Here is a 15961-nt window from a genome sequence, read left to right on the forward strand (position 1 = left end):
CAAAAGTAATGTCGTAATAGAGACTTTTCATAGATCTAGTTTATCTAATCCCCCCATGGCCCTACCACTACTATTTGAGAAATTAGTTCAATTCGATTTTAGGGCCATTTGTTTCAACCCTAGGAAGGCTTGTTGTTCAACAACAATGTCTAATACTGAAACGGCACTACATTTGGAACAAGTTAATAAAATCGTGAGAGTTATGAAGCCAGATAAAGGTGGGGTGGGGGGGTTATAATGGACAGAACCGATTAAGTTGATTGGATGAATTCATTTGTCCTTAATAGTGAATTCTACGAGGAAGTTTCACTTAACTGCATTCATGTAACTTGTAGAAAGATTGATTATGTCCTTAAAAACCTTTTTGATCCAGGACAAATTAATTCTAGTTTATTCGATTTTCTACAGGTGAAGTTTCTGGTGGTATCTACTATCTTTGGGATACCAAAGATGCATAAAATACCACTGACCCCCCCCCCCCCCCATGAGACCTACTGTTAGTTCTAGTTGCTCAAAAACACACCCTCTACCTAAATATATTGACATTAAACTGAAGAAATTTCTTGACCCTTTTACACATTTGTGTAAGGACTCTTGTGATTTTTTTATTAAAAATTAAAATATTTCATTTTTTCAGAGAATATGATTTTTCTTACGATCTATGTTGTGAAACTATTTAACGTTATTTTGCATGATGTGGGGCTTTCTTGGTTTGAAGAATTTTTACATTAATCCACTGAATTGGACACTAATAAAATCAATATTTTTACTTTATTGATGGAACTTGTTTTAAAATACAATTTTGTTTATTTAGAAGGCCAATACTTCCAACAAGTTAAGGGGGTGGCTATAGGGGCCTCCTGTGCCCCAACGTTTGCTAACATTCTCCTTAACCAGTGGGAGAAGCACTTTTTGTTCAACCAATTTCGTTCTAACCCCTGGAAAATATATATTAGATATTTGGACAATATATTTATAGTTTGGGACAGGGACCCCGGGGATGTCAGGACCTTTGTAGATTATATGAACTCTACCACCCCCTTTTTGAAGTTTACTTACTCTCTTGATTTTCTTTCTATGAATTACTTGGATGTTAGAATCTGTAAAGACATGGATAAGCATTCTATCACAACTACTATTTTTAGAATGCCCACCTATTGTAACAGTTTACTGCACTGCAACAATAGTCACCCTGAATTTCAAAAAAGGGGATAGTAAAAGGGCAGCACATCAGACTAGCGAGAATGATATCTGATGACGTACGGTTTGATATAGAAGATAAAATCTTAGGGAATATATTCCTCGCTAAGGGGTACCCTTATTCATTTATTGAATCTGTTAGGGCTGATATTACTCAAAGGAGGAAGGAAAGGGTTATTATTCCACTTATTAAAACTGCCCATCAGACTTGAAACCTTTTTAGTGGGACTCATAGTACTAAAAATGATTATAACACTGCCTTTATTATGGAATATTATAATGAGGACCCTCTTATTAGTAAAACTCTTTACAGACATTGGTCGGTTTTTACTTGTTTTAACAACATCATTGATAAAATTGGGAACCAGCCCTGGATTGTTTATCATAAGGGAAAAAACATCAAAAACTTCATTGAAGAAGGGGACACCTCTTCCACCAAACAGAAAAAACAGGTATGGCAAAGTGTGTTTTTTGCCCACAAAGTAAATTTATTTTGGTGGCTAATACAGTTTCAGTCAATGGGTACAATGTTAAAGCAATTTTTTTTTGTAACTAATTCCATCGGAGTGACCTACCTTGCTTTGTGTGAAAAATATACTTGTCTTTATGTAAGGAAAACTCAAAGGAAATTTAGGGAGCGCATAAATGAAAACTCCCTAGACATTACAAAAAACAAATCCACTAATTCACTTGGCAAACACATTAATGACAATGGAGAGCTTCATTTGCTTTTTTTTTTTTTTATCTCGACTTTGTTCCTAAATCTCTAAGGGGTGGTCCCTGGCAGGATCTTTTGGAGCAACGTGAACTCCTTTGGAAGCTTAGGCTAAATGCTAACACCACTCCAGGTCTCAACAAAACCATTTCCATTAGTAGTGTTTTGAGACTAGTCTTATAAAGTATGAAACAGTAAAATATGGACTTTTTCTTTTAAGGGGAGGGGGGCTCTATAAAAATGTTTTCATAAAAATTCTTTCACTTTTGTTTATTTTGTACGCATTAATGCCCTTTTGGATTTAAATTGGATAACTGTTCGTGTGACTAAGGGGGATGGGCATTTAAGTATACTTTTTTTGTGTTTTTTACTCTGATGAATTCTGTTGTATTTCCAGATAAAAGCACTTAGTGTGAATTAAACTTTTATTGTCTTTCATTGCATTTACCTGGTCTCTCCTCTGGCTTTTGGTTCAAATACTTTTATTTGCTTGTCCAGTCTAGGTAGACAGAATACCCTCTCCACCACCTTGAAAGCCGGGGGCCCAGGAGACAGAGGGCAATCCTACTAGAGCCAAAACCTCTTGGATCAGACAACCAGTTCCCCCCTTGAACTCTTGGATCCAAAGGAGGAATTGGAACCAAGCTATCTAATGCCGAGGCTCCAAGAGGAATTGACGGTTCTGAAAACTTGGGAGTCGAGGTTAACCCTTTTGATCCGGCACCTATACTTTGACTCCGAGAGCCATCATGCTTCAACAGAGTCGGAGTTGATCAGGTCAGGGAAGTCACTGGAGAACGAGGATGCTAGGACCTTCAGATCCGACAGTTCAACTCTCAAGGCTCTCGGATCCAAGGACTCAGAAACAGCAGGTCAAATCGGAGAAGGAGCATGTAAAAGTTGGAAGGCAGGTTTAAGGCTTGTGGATCTGATGGGGAAGGAGCCGACAAAACCCCCACCTGGATCTGTGTTCTGAGGAACTTCCTCATCATCCTATCCGCCTCCGTCTCAGAAAGACTCTGGCAGGACCTAACAGAAGATGAAGTGGATAGTGACCTGTAATACTTTTTGGGGGTCTTGTGGGGGAAGGGAGGCCTTAATCTAGGACAGACCAGCTCTGGGGAAAATCTTGGAGTATGGAGCCGAGGAGACCCAGTGCCAATAGATATAGGATCTGAAACTTTTGAATCTGAAATTTTAGGTACATTCACAAGAGGATGAGAGGAAGGTACTGACTGAGGAGACTTGGAGAAGGAGTGTTTCTTATGCTGTCTAGCCTCATGTTTTCTGAGAGGGGATTTAAGCCCTGAAGAAGATGTACCAGTAGAAGAAGCTGAAGTTGTAAGAAGTCCTTTAAGAATCAAATTATTCCTGTGATCACCAAGAGCCTGTGCATGAAAGTGCGCACAAATAGAACATGGGGTTTCTAGATGTGCAGACCCCCATACAATACACATACCAGCAGGTTTATTAGCCATACTAGAAAGCAGTTTAGCAAGGAAGAAATTAAACTATAGGTTATCCAAGAAGCTACAAACAATAACAGCAACTATAATAGAAAAAGACTTTTTTTTTGTCATTTATTTATTTATTTTTTTGACAGAGAAAGAAAAGTGTATAGACATCTATGGTAAGGGAAGAATACCTCAGACAGAGGTATGGAAAGAATTACCAACTATATTAAGATAAAGGTTGTCTTTTAGGTAGAAAAGTTAGAAATAGAAGTAAGGGAGACTACACATTAAAAATATAACGACACTAAAAAAATAAAAAAATTCAGTTATTCACTCACAAAAAAGCTCACTAGATCTTGAGAAGTCACAATCCCAACTGATCTTAGAGAACGGCAAATGAGATCTGAGGTAATACACCGATCAGGAGCATTACAGACAAGGGAAGAGCTCAAGAGTCGGATCCTAGAGTCTAAAGAAGCAGACCGAATTGGATCCAAGGGAGAGATCCAAACCCATTTGTTGAGTAACGAATGAAAATGACAACATTAGATCAAAAGTTATGTACATACCATACCGATAGATCTTTTCATTCCAATCCATCCGATATGATGTATGTGTCCTCAAGTTCATGCAAGGATCCAATCTGGTCAATTAAGTGCTCCAGCCTGGAACCCTTCCAAAATACATTTTCCATAATGACACACTTCCCCCTGACTAAGTTTGGTGCCCAGTTGGAAAATATATGTACTGCCTTTGACTCAGGAATAATATGATGGGGGAAAGAGTGCGGGTTGTCATATAAGATGGGCTGGAATGAAAGGATCTGTCATTATATTAAGTATATAACTTCCATATCCTATTCATTCAGTCCATCCAATCTGACATATGTGTCAGAATCCCCAGGTACCAGACTCCTGGTGGCACCAAGACAAAAGACCTTTTATGATGGAAGCCCAGAGGGAAGCTTTAGCCCTGGAAGAAAGATCCAATTTGTTGTGTTTCACAAAATGTATGGGTTGAAGACCAAGTGGCTGCTTAGCAAATCTTGTCTACAGACGACAACCTGAAAAATGCTTCTGTACACAGTGCTCTAGTATAGTGGGCCTTGGGCTAGACTGGCAATGGCTTATTCTTGGAGGTATAGATAAAGGAAATACAATCAGGCATCCATCGTGACAGAGACATTTTAACACCTGTTCAGTCTGTTTTCTGCAAAGGAAATGAATAACTGTTCATCTTTCCTGGAAAGAACAGTCACATGGAGATAAAAACGTAGTTGCCTGTGAACATCTAATGTGTGCAGGATTTACTCCCCTCTGTTTTGGTAATTTGAGAAAAAAAAACACTGGAAGGTGAATAGGTAGGGAACAGTTATTCTCCAAAGCTACTTTTGAAAAGAAGGAAGGGTTATTTCTGAGAGTAAACACTATCTTTATGAAAAACTATATATAGGGAGAAACTGAAGACAAAGCATAGATCTCTGATACCCTTTTGGTTGATGTGATTGCCAAAAATATAACTCTCTCTTAACAAGAACTTTAATTATACTGAAGTTGTTGGTTCAAATAGAGGTTTGGATAAGGCTTCCAGCATGAAATTCAAGTCCCACCAGTTCGGGGGAATGGCAGAACTTGGAGGTCTTAAGTGAAATACCCCTTGAGAAAGGCTTTGCACAACTTGTGGGAGGCTAAAGAATGGTCATGAAAACCTACAAGGTAACAGGAGATTGAGGCTGACTGAACTTTGATGGTACAGAAACTAGAACCTGCTGCATGTAGGGAAGGGAAGAAGTGGAGAATATCTGCTGTAATGGGGTCCACACCGTGAGGAGTCAGCCCAAATGGCAAACCTTTCCTATTTACTGTGGTACACCTTTGCGGTAGATGATTTTTTGCGAAGATGATAGAATATGTAAAATTAGAAGTTATGTACTTACCACTACTTGGCATCTGTGTTGTCCATTTTCAGTCTTCCTCACTACTGGGTTATGGATCTGACCCTCGGATCCAACTCAGCCACATTTTTTCAGGCTTGGATCCTAGTCTCGAGCTCCTCCCTCTACCCATAATGCTCTACAGTCTTTGTAGCTTCCTCACATGGAGATTGCTGTCTTATTACCTACTGGATAGGCAGACAGTATAGACAGAAAGAAATCAGAGGCTCAAACCAGGAACGTAAAGGTTCCTATAAATCCACTATGTCCTCTAGGAGCCAATATGTTGGGGAATGGCTGGGACGGAAGGTGAGGAAGAATGAAAATGGACAACACAGATGCGAAGATATGGTATGTACATAACTTCTAAATCTGATGTTGTCCTTTTCATTCTTCCTCACTATTGCGTCAGATCCCCAGCTAAGCTACTCTTGGATGGTCTCAAGGAAGGATATGCAGGAGCACTGTCGAACCAAAGCTCTACTTTTGGAGACAATGTCCCATATATAATGTGTCAAAGTATGTCTGACCAAGTAACTGCAGCACAAATATCATCAATCAACCCTCTGGAGGAGAAAACGGATGATATAGCCATAGATCTAGTAGAATGGGCTTTAGGAAGGCAAGACAGGTGCAATCCATTTTCTGTATAAATTAATGAAATACAGTCAATAATCCATGTAGCCAATGTGACTTTGGAGACCGTTTGCTCTATACAGTTTAGTGAGAAAGAAACAAATAGTTGGGCAGACTTTCTACACTGTTTTGTTCTATGTAGGTAGGACCACAGTTGTGTATGGACATCAGGCAGATGCAAAATATATTCGCCCTGGTTAGAAAAATTTGTATAGACTGGCTTATATTAGTCTCTGTGGCTACCTTAGGCATAAAAGATGGATTGGTATGGAGAGATACTATATCTTTATGAAAAATGATGTAAGGCGGTTTTGAAGAAAAGGCCTGAAATTTGGAAATTCTTCTTGCTGATGTGTGACAGCTACCAAAAAGATGGTTTTCCAAGAAAGGAGTTTGATTTCACAATCACTCACTGGTTCAAAGGATTTTTGAGTTAGTCCTTGAAGGATAATAGTTAGATCCCATGGTGAAGTAGGAACTTTTATTGGGGTCTAAAAAGCAGAAAATCCCTTTCATGAAACCATTACACAATTTAGATGTTGCAAAGAAGCCAGAAACATCTCCTGCATGAAAATTGGAAATGACTGCCAGCTGAAGTTTTATAGTGGAAAAACTAGCCCCTTCCTTGAAGACAGAAGAAAGAAAGAGAAGGATGGCTGAAATTGGGGCTGAGAAAGGATCAATATTCTCTTTGGATGCTCAAATGGCAAATCTTTTCCATTTGTTTTGGTACACTTTTTTAGTAGAGGATTTTTGGGAAGCTAAAACTATGTCTCGAACAGGAGAAGCAAGCCTGGACCTTTGTAGAATTACTGGAACAGGAGACACCAAGTGGTCAGTTTGAGGGCGAGTAGACTGGGATGTTGATTTCCTGATGGATGAGATAGAAGGTCCTGCTGGGATCCAGAATCAATGGGAGATATTCCAGATGAGATCAGAGAAAGGTGAACCATACCTGATGAGGCCAGTAGGGAACTATGAGGATTAATGAACTCTTCAGCCTTCTGGCTTTCTGCAGAAACTTTGGGCTCAACAGTAGTGGGTGATAGGCATAAAGGAGACCAGAGGGCCAATCATGGACTACAGCATCTCTCGCCGACTCCCCCAGAGGAGAATCAGTGCAAAGTACTTGCTGCACTTGTTTTGGGAAGAAGCAAAGAGGATGCAGCAACGTTTACCCCAACTACTGAAATTCAGATTCGCCACTGACTGATTGAGGGACCACTAGTCAGGGGTCAGAATGGACTTTCTGAGTTAGTCTATTAGAACTCTGGTTTTCCTAGGCATATGTGTTGCAACTAGAAAGCGGTCTGAAGATATCTCCCATTCTCAGACCCTCATGGTCTCTCTGCATAATGGATAAGAAAATGTTACTCATTGTTTGTTGATATACCAGATTACTGACATGTTGTCAGTGTGTACTGCAATTGTCCCAGTGGGGAGGCATTATAGATAGGAGGAGCTTGACATTAGGATCCAAATCTGAAAAAATGCGACAGAGTCAGATCCAAGTGTAGGATCCATAACCCAATAGTGAGGAAGAATGAAAAGGACAACATCAGATCTAACAGTACTGATAAAATCCTATTAGAATCCTAGATACTTTAACCTTAAATGCTAAGAATGTTGAGCTAGTTAAGATGGCTAACTTCAGAACTCAAAAAATACTAAATGGCGCGAGGCAGAAAGAGGAAGGACAAAAAAAGTAGGAAACTGTGAAAATATCTACAAATTATTCAAATAATCTTAGGAAAAAACTTCCATAACTAATATATTAACTTTTACATGATCAAACACTGAAAAGATTGCTAGAAAATGTACACATTACTATCCAGAAAAAGGCAGAGTACTCTACTGGTGAGATCTACAATGCTTTCAAAGAGGCATCAAACAAGATCGGGGTTGTTCAGGGGAAACGAGGGCCTTATGGAAAAAGAATTTTGGAAGAGCTCGAGACTGGAGAACTAAATTGGCTAGATCAGATCCAAGCAGGGATTCAAGGACCAATAATTTGGATTAGGATAGACTGAATAAATATGCTCAACATCAGCCTTAAAACAGCTATAATCTGATCAGCTGTATGACAAAGCTTCTGTTTGTTTTTTGTGTGAATTCACTGCTAGATAAAACATCTGGGAACAGAGTATTATGTTTAGCAAGGGGTCTCTTTCCCTGGACTACTCCTGCACCTAAAGGATTTGGTTCTCCCATACCTCTTCCAAGGACTGGGACAGCCCTAGGGGATGTGTATAACCCTCATTCCATAGTGGTTGGCAAAACTACACTAGTGGGAGACTGGACAAATGGAAAGGGTCTGCAGGCTGAGCAGTGGCCCTGACAGAATCACTGTTTGTAGGCTGAGGCACATTTTTATTTTGTTTTTAATTTTAGGTGCAAGTAAATTCAATGGGGTGTACCAGAGTGAGCATCCATCAAGCCAGGGAAGAAAACACTAGCCAGAATAATAAACTGACAGTACTGGATAATGCATCACAATAACCACGTAAAGCTTTTAGTAGTAAATATGTTCCCATACAATTAACCTCTACCAAACTGTGTTATCACAAAACAAAAAACAAAAAAAAAGTTTGAAATGCATTCTGAATTATTTTACAACTGACAGAAGTTAAAAGAATTTCCAGTACAAAAAGTCCAAACACTACAGCAAACAATGTGCCAAATCAGTACTAAAATATAGCTCCATAAAATAACATTTAATAACAATTTTAAACTATATTTTCTTGTCAGAGAGATTAAAATCTCTACTATAAATTCAAATAACTTCATTCATGGTAAAACTGGAATCCAGTGTTAAAAACATAATGTATAATGTCTAAAAAAATGCATATTTTGCAATACTTCCCTGTCAAACAGTGAAAATAAAGCAGAGTAACAATAGTAAAATTAGGCCTCTTATTGTCTAATATTACACATATACACTGCACATCTAAGACAAATACTAGACGTTTCCTCAGAAACAGTAAAAACAAGCACTTGTCAAAGACAAAAGCCACAAACACTACTACAAGCAAAACTTTCCACAGGTAAGTAAACATTGACAGAAATAAAATATTAAAATAAATATATTTTAAATAAACATAACATAGAAAGAGAATAATAAATCAAATAATAAAATGTGAGGAAGGGGGTCCCCAAATGGGGCTTATCTGTACATCAAGCTGTTGAAATCAGAATTGGATCCTGATAAGAGTCAAAAGAACTTTCTTCTTTGGATTGAAGAAAAATACTGAACACTCGCTTCCTGTGACAGCTCTAGGCATACCTCTTAAGTGTACGTCATTACGAGGAACATTCCTCATTTGGGGTCTTAAAACATTCATGTTCCTCGAAGTTCCACATTGAAAGGATCCGTCACACATTCAGTAGTAGCAGTTTTTTTAACTGATGTCCATGGTAAATAGAATTTAATCATACTAATTCATTAAAATAATTATTATACGATTAAAATATCACATTTCAACCATCCTATGCGCTTCCTAGATGAAGTTGTTAGTAAGCTGTAAGTGTTCCACATTCCACATTATGAAAGGTAGTGTTCCTCATTTTGGAGATGGAATGTAGAAAGCTATGACTCTAGGCTTCCCTGTCAATATATGCCCGGCCAGTGTCACAAGATCAGAGGAAAGGGAGTCTGAACTTTTGACAGCTGGCCAATACCTAGTTACCTTGCCAGATAATGCAAAAATGCTATTGAGGCAGTAGGAATGATGAGCATACATCATTGCTAGATAGTGACAGTATTATTGGGGAATTTGCATTGCTTGACATTTGCAACGTATCAGGAAAGAATAAGTTAAAATACAGGTCTAAGCTGCGAGACAGTACAGATTGTGAAGCAGACAGATAATAATTTGTGGTTATATAAATGCAAGTAATGCATCGCTGACTATCCTTCAGGACATTAAGGCTAATAAGCTGGGAGGAAGAAGAGCCTCACAAGATGCAGTAGTAAACAAATAAGGATTTTCTTGCTAAAATGATTTCCAAAAATGATTTGGTGATAATAAATAGTACCAATATACATAGCAATATTTCTAGTTGCACTTATATTACAAGGAATTGGGGCCCTGTTATTCACTAGCTTTTGACCTCAATCTCGGTAAAACAAATAAATTTACAATTATAGAAATAAGTGAAAGTGACCATCTTTCTGTAATATAAACAGAGACAAAAAGTACAGTTGTGCAAATTAAACTTACCATAACACTAGATGTTCAAATTATTACTGCTGCAGTAGCCTTAGCTACACGAGTCATATCCTGCCAATAATATAACAACCAGCCAGCTTCCAAAGCTTCAAGGCATCTTCCACACACCCAAGCTGGCTGACAGCTTGATCTGAGCTGACTAGAAGGCAAACTTGGTTGTGAAACCCTTCAGAGCTTTCCTGCCAGTAGACAGAGGGAGGCAGGATCCTGAAAGCAAAATGCTGGAAACAAAAAATACATGCCCGTACATTGGCATAAAAAATGCACCAAAATAACAAGGGAGAAGGAGGGAGGGTGCAGCTACTGCAGCAATGATCAAACATTTACCGTTAAAAATAAATTTGTAATCACCATAACATTCAATCCGAGCAGTTGTTCTTAATTTCTCTTCAACCTGTAGGTTCACGGATCCGTATCAGATCCGACTCAGCCACATATCCCGCATCTGATCTGAGCTCAAAGCTCCTCCCCTTATCCATAATACACCTGTCTCCTTCCTTCTTTCAGATCAAGTTTGCTGTCCAATCCATTACTCACACCTGACCCAGCAGGACCTTGTCACTACTAGAAAAAAATTCCTGAACAAAGAGAAGGACAAAAGGGCACCCCAAATGTGTCCACCTTCTATATTTATATAGCCAACAAACAGTTCAGACAAGGCCGGGGAAGGAGGGGGGGGGGTGGTTGAAGACAAATGAAGAACAACTACTCAGATGGAATGTTATGGTGAGTTCATAACTTCTTTATCTAAAGTAGTTGTCTTCATTTGATCTTCAACCTGTGGGACAGATTCCCCAGCTACTAAACACCTGGAAGACTCTCATGGAAGGATATTACGGACCACAGAGGAGCCAAAGGATGCCCTGTTCCTGGATACAATGTCCAACTTATAATGTGAAATGAAGGTATGAGATGAGGACCAAGTAGCTGCAGTACAAATATCACCCAATGAAATTCTGGACCAAAAAGCTGCAGAAGTGGCCATAGATCTGGTAAAATGTCTTTTCGCCAAAAGGGTTTGGAGTAAGAAATGAAAAGCTGTTCAGATTTATGAAGTGCTTTTGTCCTGTGCAAATAGAAACATAACTGTCTGTGTACATCCAAGATATGCAATTTATATTCTCCCTTATTTTGAAAATTTGGAAATAAGACCAGGAGATCAATCATCTGATTAATGTTGTCCTCTGAAGCTACTTTCGGAAGAAAAGATGGATTAGTGAGCAAAGACACCCTGTTTTTATGAAAAATCAGATAAGGGACCTTGACCAAAAGGGCTTGAAGTTCCGACATTCTCCTGGCAGAAGTAATGGCAACTAAGAATGCAGTCTTCCAGGACAGAAATTGCAGATCCAAAGTTGCAGGTTCAAAGGAGGCAAAACTAAAGCCTGAAGCATGTAAGATTCCACGGTGGCACAGGATTCTTCACCGGGGGTCTCAGAAGAAAAGTACCTTTAACGAAAGTCTTGCAAAGTATTGAAGATGCCAAGGAAGGCATATTTTCCCCTACATGAAAATTAGAAATTGCAGCCAGTTGAACTTTGACTGTAGACGAACTGGCACCTTGTTGAAAAATCCCTGATAAGAATTCCAAGTTGAGTGTTTTGCCATTTCACACTGAGCTGATCGAAGGAAGGACACTGAGGAAACTCGGAGCAATAATATATAACATTAAGTATCCTGTTTTTTGTTTATTTTGTTCTTTATTTATTTGTTATTTATAGCACTGTGTACTGTGTATTTTTCTAGCTAGTTTCACTGTGTGTGAGGTATTAACTGGAAATTGTTCACCTTTATTAAGCATCTGTTGAGTTGTTTCTGATAACTTGTTGCAGTTAAACTCTTTTTTCTAGAGGCTCCTTTAGCTGTTTAAAACTTTCATTTAAAGGCTCACTGCTGCTTTTCAGCTGTGAGAAACATTTCTGCAGTTTGTTTCCCACCCTCCATCACTGTTGGTATAGTGTTTTAATAGTTGGTGGCTTTACAGTTGCCCGCCCCTAGTGTAAATTTGATCTGGGACCCTCCTCCCATTCTAGTGTCATTACCTCATTCTACCCAGTACAGGGAGAAGATTTGAGAAGGCCAATCAGCTTAGTTTCTGCTACTCCTTTCTCTTTCCTTTCTCTCTTTCCACTTCAAAAAAAAAAAAAATGTATCTGCTTTTACTGTATTTGTGTTTCTTCCTTTTGCTTTTGCGTCATCTTAAAAGTACTCAATTGTATTTATTACTGCTTGGTGTAACTCATTCTAAGCCTTTTAGTTTAAGCACTTGGGCTTCAGACCAGTTGTTTTACATTAGGAAGGTTTGTGGCCTGCACTGTGGTGGCAGGACAGGTAGCTTACATCTTTCTAAGTTGGGAACTGCTGATTGAGGTCTCAGTGTCTGTTATTCTAAAAGTGTATTAGTTCTGGTTTAAGCCCTTGGGCTTCAGGCCAGTTATTTTACATTAAGAAGGTTCGTCGTCTGCACTCTTGTGGGAGGAGAGGCTGGACTCTGCCCTTCTGAGCTGGGAATTTCTGGTTAAAGGCTTATAGTGTCTGCATATTTTAACTGTTTCTTACTGAAATTGGTACACCTTGTTTGCTGTAGCATAGATTAGATCCAGGCCTGCTGAATCTAGCTTTGTTTGTATGCTTGTTGTTGGTTTGCTTGTTATTTCCCTGAAACGCTAATTCCACCTAAAATGCAGCTTTTCAGCGCTTCTGTGGATCCCTAGTGATATCTGCATTGCTTACTGTACTTATTTCCTTGTTTCACTTGAAAGAAAGTTACTGTTTGTCGTTTTTGCATTTAAGTTACCTGTAACACATTGCATTTAAGTTACCGGGCACTTGCTCACTAAGTCAGCACTAAATAATTAAAAGCACTACACCCTCACAAACTCCCCTTGAGTACCTTGTTCCCCATTGGTCCTTTTTTTCAATTATAAAGGAATTCCCAATACTATTCTAGCATGTCCAAAGGTCAGTTGTCAATCTCCTCTCCGGTCCAGCTGGTGAATCTGGGAATCTTGAGGCAATGTTACAACTGCCTCATGTACACAGACAACCCTCTCCTCCTCCCAACAAATTCCAACACATGTGAGAGATGCAACCATATAGCCAAACTGGAGGCTAAGCTCCCTCAACTCAATACTGGCATAACCAGTCAGGAGGAGAAGGAAACACTCACTACAATTCCAGGCTCACATAGACCTACCATGACACCAAACCAAACACATAAACACACAAAAACATACTCGGAGGCTCTAAATAAAAATCTGCCTAAACAGCAGAGGCCTCCAAAGCAGACACCCAAGCAACCGCTACCCCAAAACAAAACACGTGCAACACATAGCTCACAAAGTCAGTGTGCCAAACAGTCACAGCCCTTAAGGCTAAACAACACACCTGATACACTTGTAATAAGTGACTCTGTCGTCAGGCACACTGACGTCCCGCTCACCAGGCTTAACAAGGAGAAGGTCACGGTGAGCTGCCTGTCGGGCGCTAGGATCCGCCACATAACACAAGCACTCAGGTCACTCCAAGGCAAGTACAAATATGACTCAGTCATTGTCCATGCTGGTGTGAATGACCCGAGACGTACCTCCCTGGACTACATGAAAAGAGACATAGAGGAGCTCTATGTGGCCCAGGCCGGTATGACCCTGACCATGAATAGCATCTTACCCTCACCAAGAATGATGCCACAATATGAAGACAAGATGATCAATTTCAATAATTGGCTTAAGTATTGGTGTCATTCAAAGGGGATCCAATGCCTGTCAGCCTGGGAGGACATGCTCGACAAGCCACGATGCTTCACTAGGGACGGCTTGCACCTGTCACCCCTGGGCTTTTGGATATTGGCAAAGGCTCTTGCTACCCCCATAGTGCCTTTTTTAGGCAAGGCTCAAAAGACAAACCCACCTCCATAGGTATCACAAGGGATAAGAAACTAAGAGTAATGCTACTCAACGCCAGAAGTCTAAACCTCAAGATGCACGCACTCTAAACTCTCCTTAGCATGCAGAATATCGATATCTGTGCAGTAATAGAAACCTGGTTCAAGGCTCCTGAGAGCACCCCAGCACTACCAGGTTATACCTCATACCATGCTTTTCGGCCCCAAAACTTGGGCCAAACCACAAAAGGAGGGGGAGTATCAATATTAGTCAAAGATACCCACACCTCCAGGTTGGTGGCACAGCATGAAGCATCAGAGACTATCCATGTGCAACTAACAGTGGGTAAAACTGCCTTCCAGTTTATAGCCTGCTACAGACCACCCTCCCAAACCCAGGAACCCCACTCGGCCTTCCTGAGAACACTGGAAAATATGAAGGTCTCTCCAAACACCATTATATTGGGCAACTTCAACTACCCAAACATAGACTGGGAGCATTACTCTAGCTCCAACACCCTAGCCCAAAGGTTCCTAGAATTTATAAACTAAAATGCTATGGAACAACTTGTTACCACTCCCACAAGAGGGGAAAACATACTGGACCTGATCATCACCAACATGGGGACTCTATGCTCCAGACCAGAAGTGTATCACTCACTGGTAAGATCAGACCATAAACTAATCTCACTGGATATTCACATCCTGACCCCACCCCCTGCCCAGAAAACCAGTGAAAAACTTCTCTAAAGCAAATTTCACACTCCTCAAAACCGAGGTGAAATCCTTCAAAGCCCCCGGGCCTGTGGAAAATACGGCCCAGACCGCAGAATCCTTTATAAATGCATTCTATGAACACCTTAAGGAATGCATGGATCATGCAATCCCAAATAAAACCAAGACCCAATCCTCCAAAGGCAGACGTCCTGTCTGGTAGACCCCAGCCATAAACAAACTATACAATAGAAGGAGGAAGCTACTACATGATACAGCAAAATCCCAAAAAGGGAAGGCATCTCTGATCATTATTAGCAAAAAACTACGGGCACTCATAAAATCGTCTAAGGCCAGCTTCGAGAGAAAAATTGCACAGGACACTAAGGATAATCACAAGACTTTCTTTAGTTATGTTAGGAACCTGGGTGGGAATTCCCAGATATGCTCAGAATTAGTCCAAAATGACAAAAAATACACCGAACCCACAGACATTGCCAACATCTTAGCTGACAGGTTCAGCGCAAACTCCCCATCAAAAGGGCAAATATCTATCCCAGCAGAGTGCTGCCTCCCTGACATCTCAGATGCTCAGGTAAGAGCCGCCTTCTCCAAAGCAAAAAACACAGCATCAATGGGACCAGACAGTGTCCCGGGCTGCGTCCTACATGAACTCCAAGAAGAGCTAAACCCAAACATAAAACTACTGTTCAATCTCAGCCTTACTACAGGATATGTACCCAAAGAGTGGCAAAGGTGGTGCCTAAATGGATCCTGGAAACTATCACCCCATAAGCCTGACTAGCTTGGTCTGCAAAGCTATGGAAAGGATCATCATGGACCTCATAAATAAAGATATTGGGGACCTACAGACACTGGATCCTACTCAGTTCGGCTTTGTTAAGGTCAGATCCTGCCTCTTAAACCTGGTTGATTTCTTTGAAACAGTCACCAAGGCCATTGACAAGGGGAAGGTGGTCAACACAGCCTACCTGGACCTCGCAAAAGCCTTCGATACAATACCCCACTCGGGCATTATAGATAGAGGTTTATATTTAAGCTGGTGGGCCTATGTCACTAGATGGGTTGCAAACTGGCTCAAGGACAGAACCCACATAGTTAGAATTGCTGGAGCCATGTCAGACTCCAAACCAGTTACAAGTGGCATCCCACAAGGCTCAGTCCTGGGACCTCTCT

The sequence above is a fragment of the Protopterus annectens genome, chromosome 8.part0, assembly GCF_019279795.1.
Source record: "Protopterus annectens isolate FY-2018-M chromosome 8.part0, PAN1.0, whole genome shotgun sequence".
NCBI lineage: Eukaryota > Metazoa > Chordata > Ceratodontiformes > Protopteridae > Protopterus > Protopterus annectens.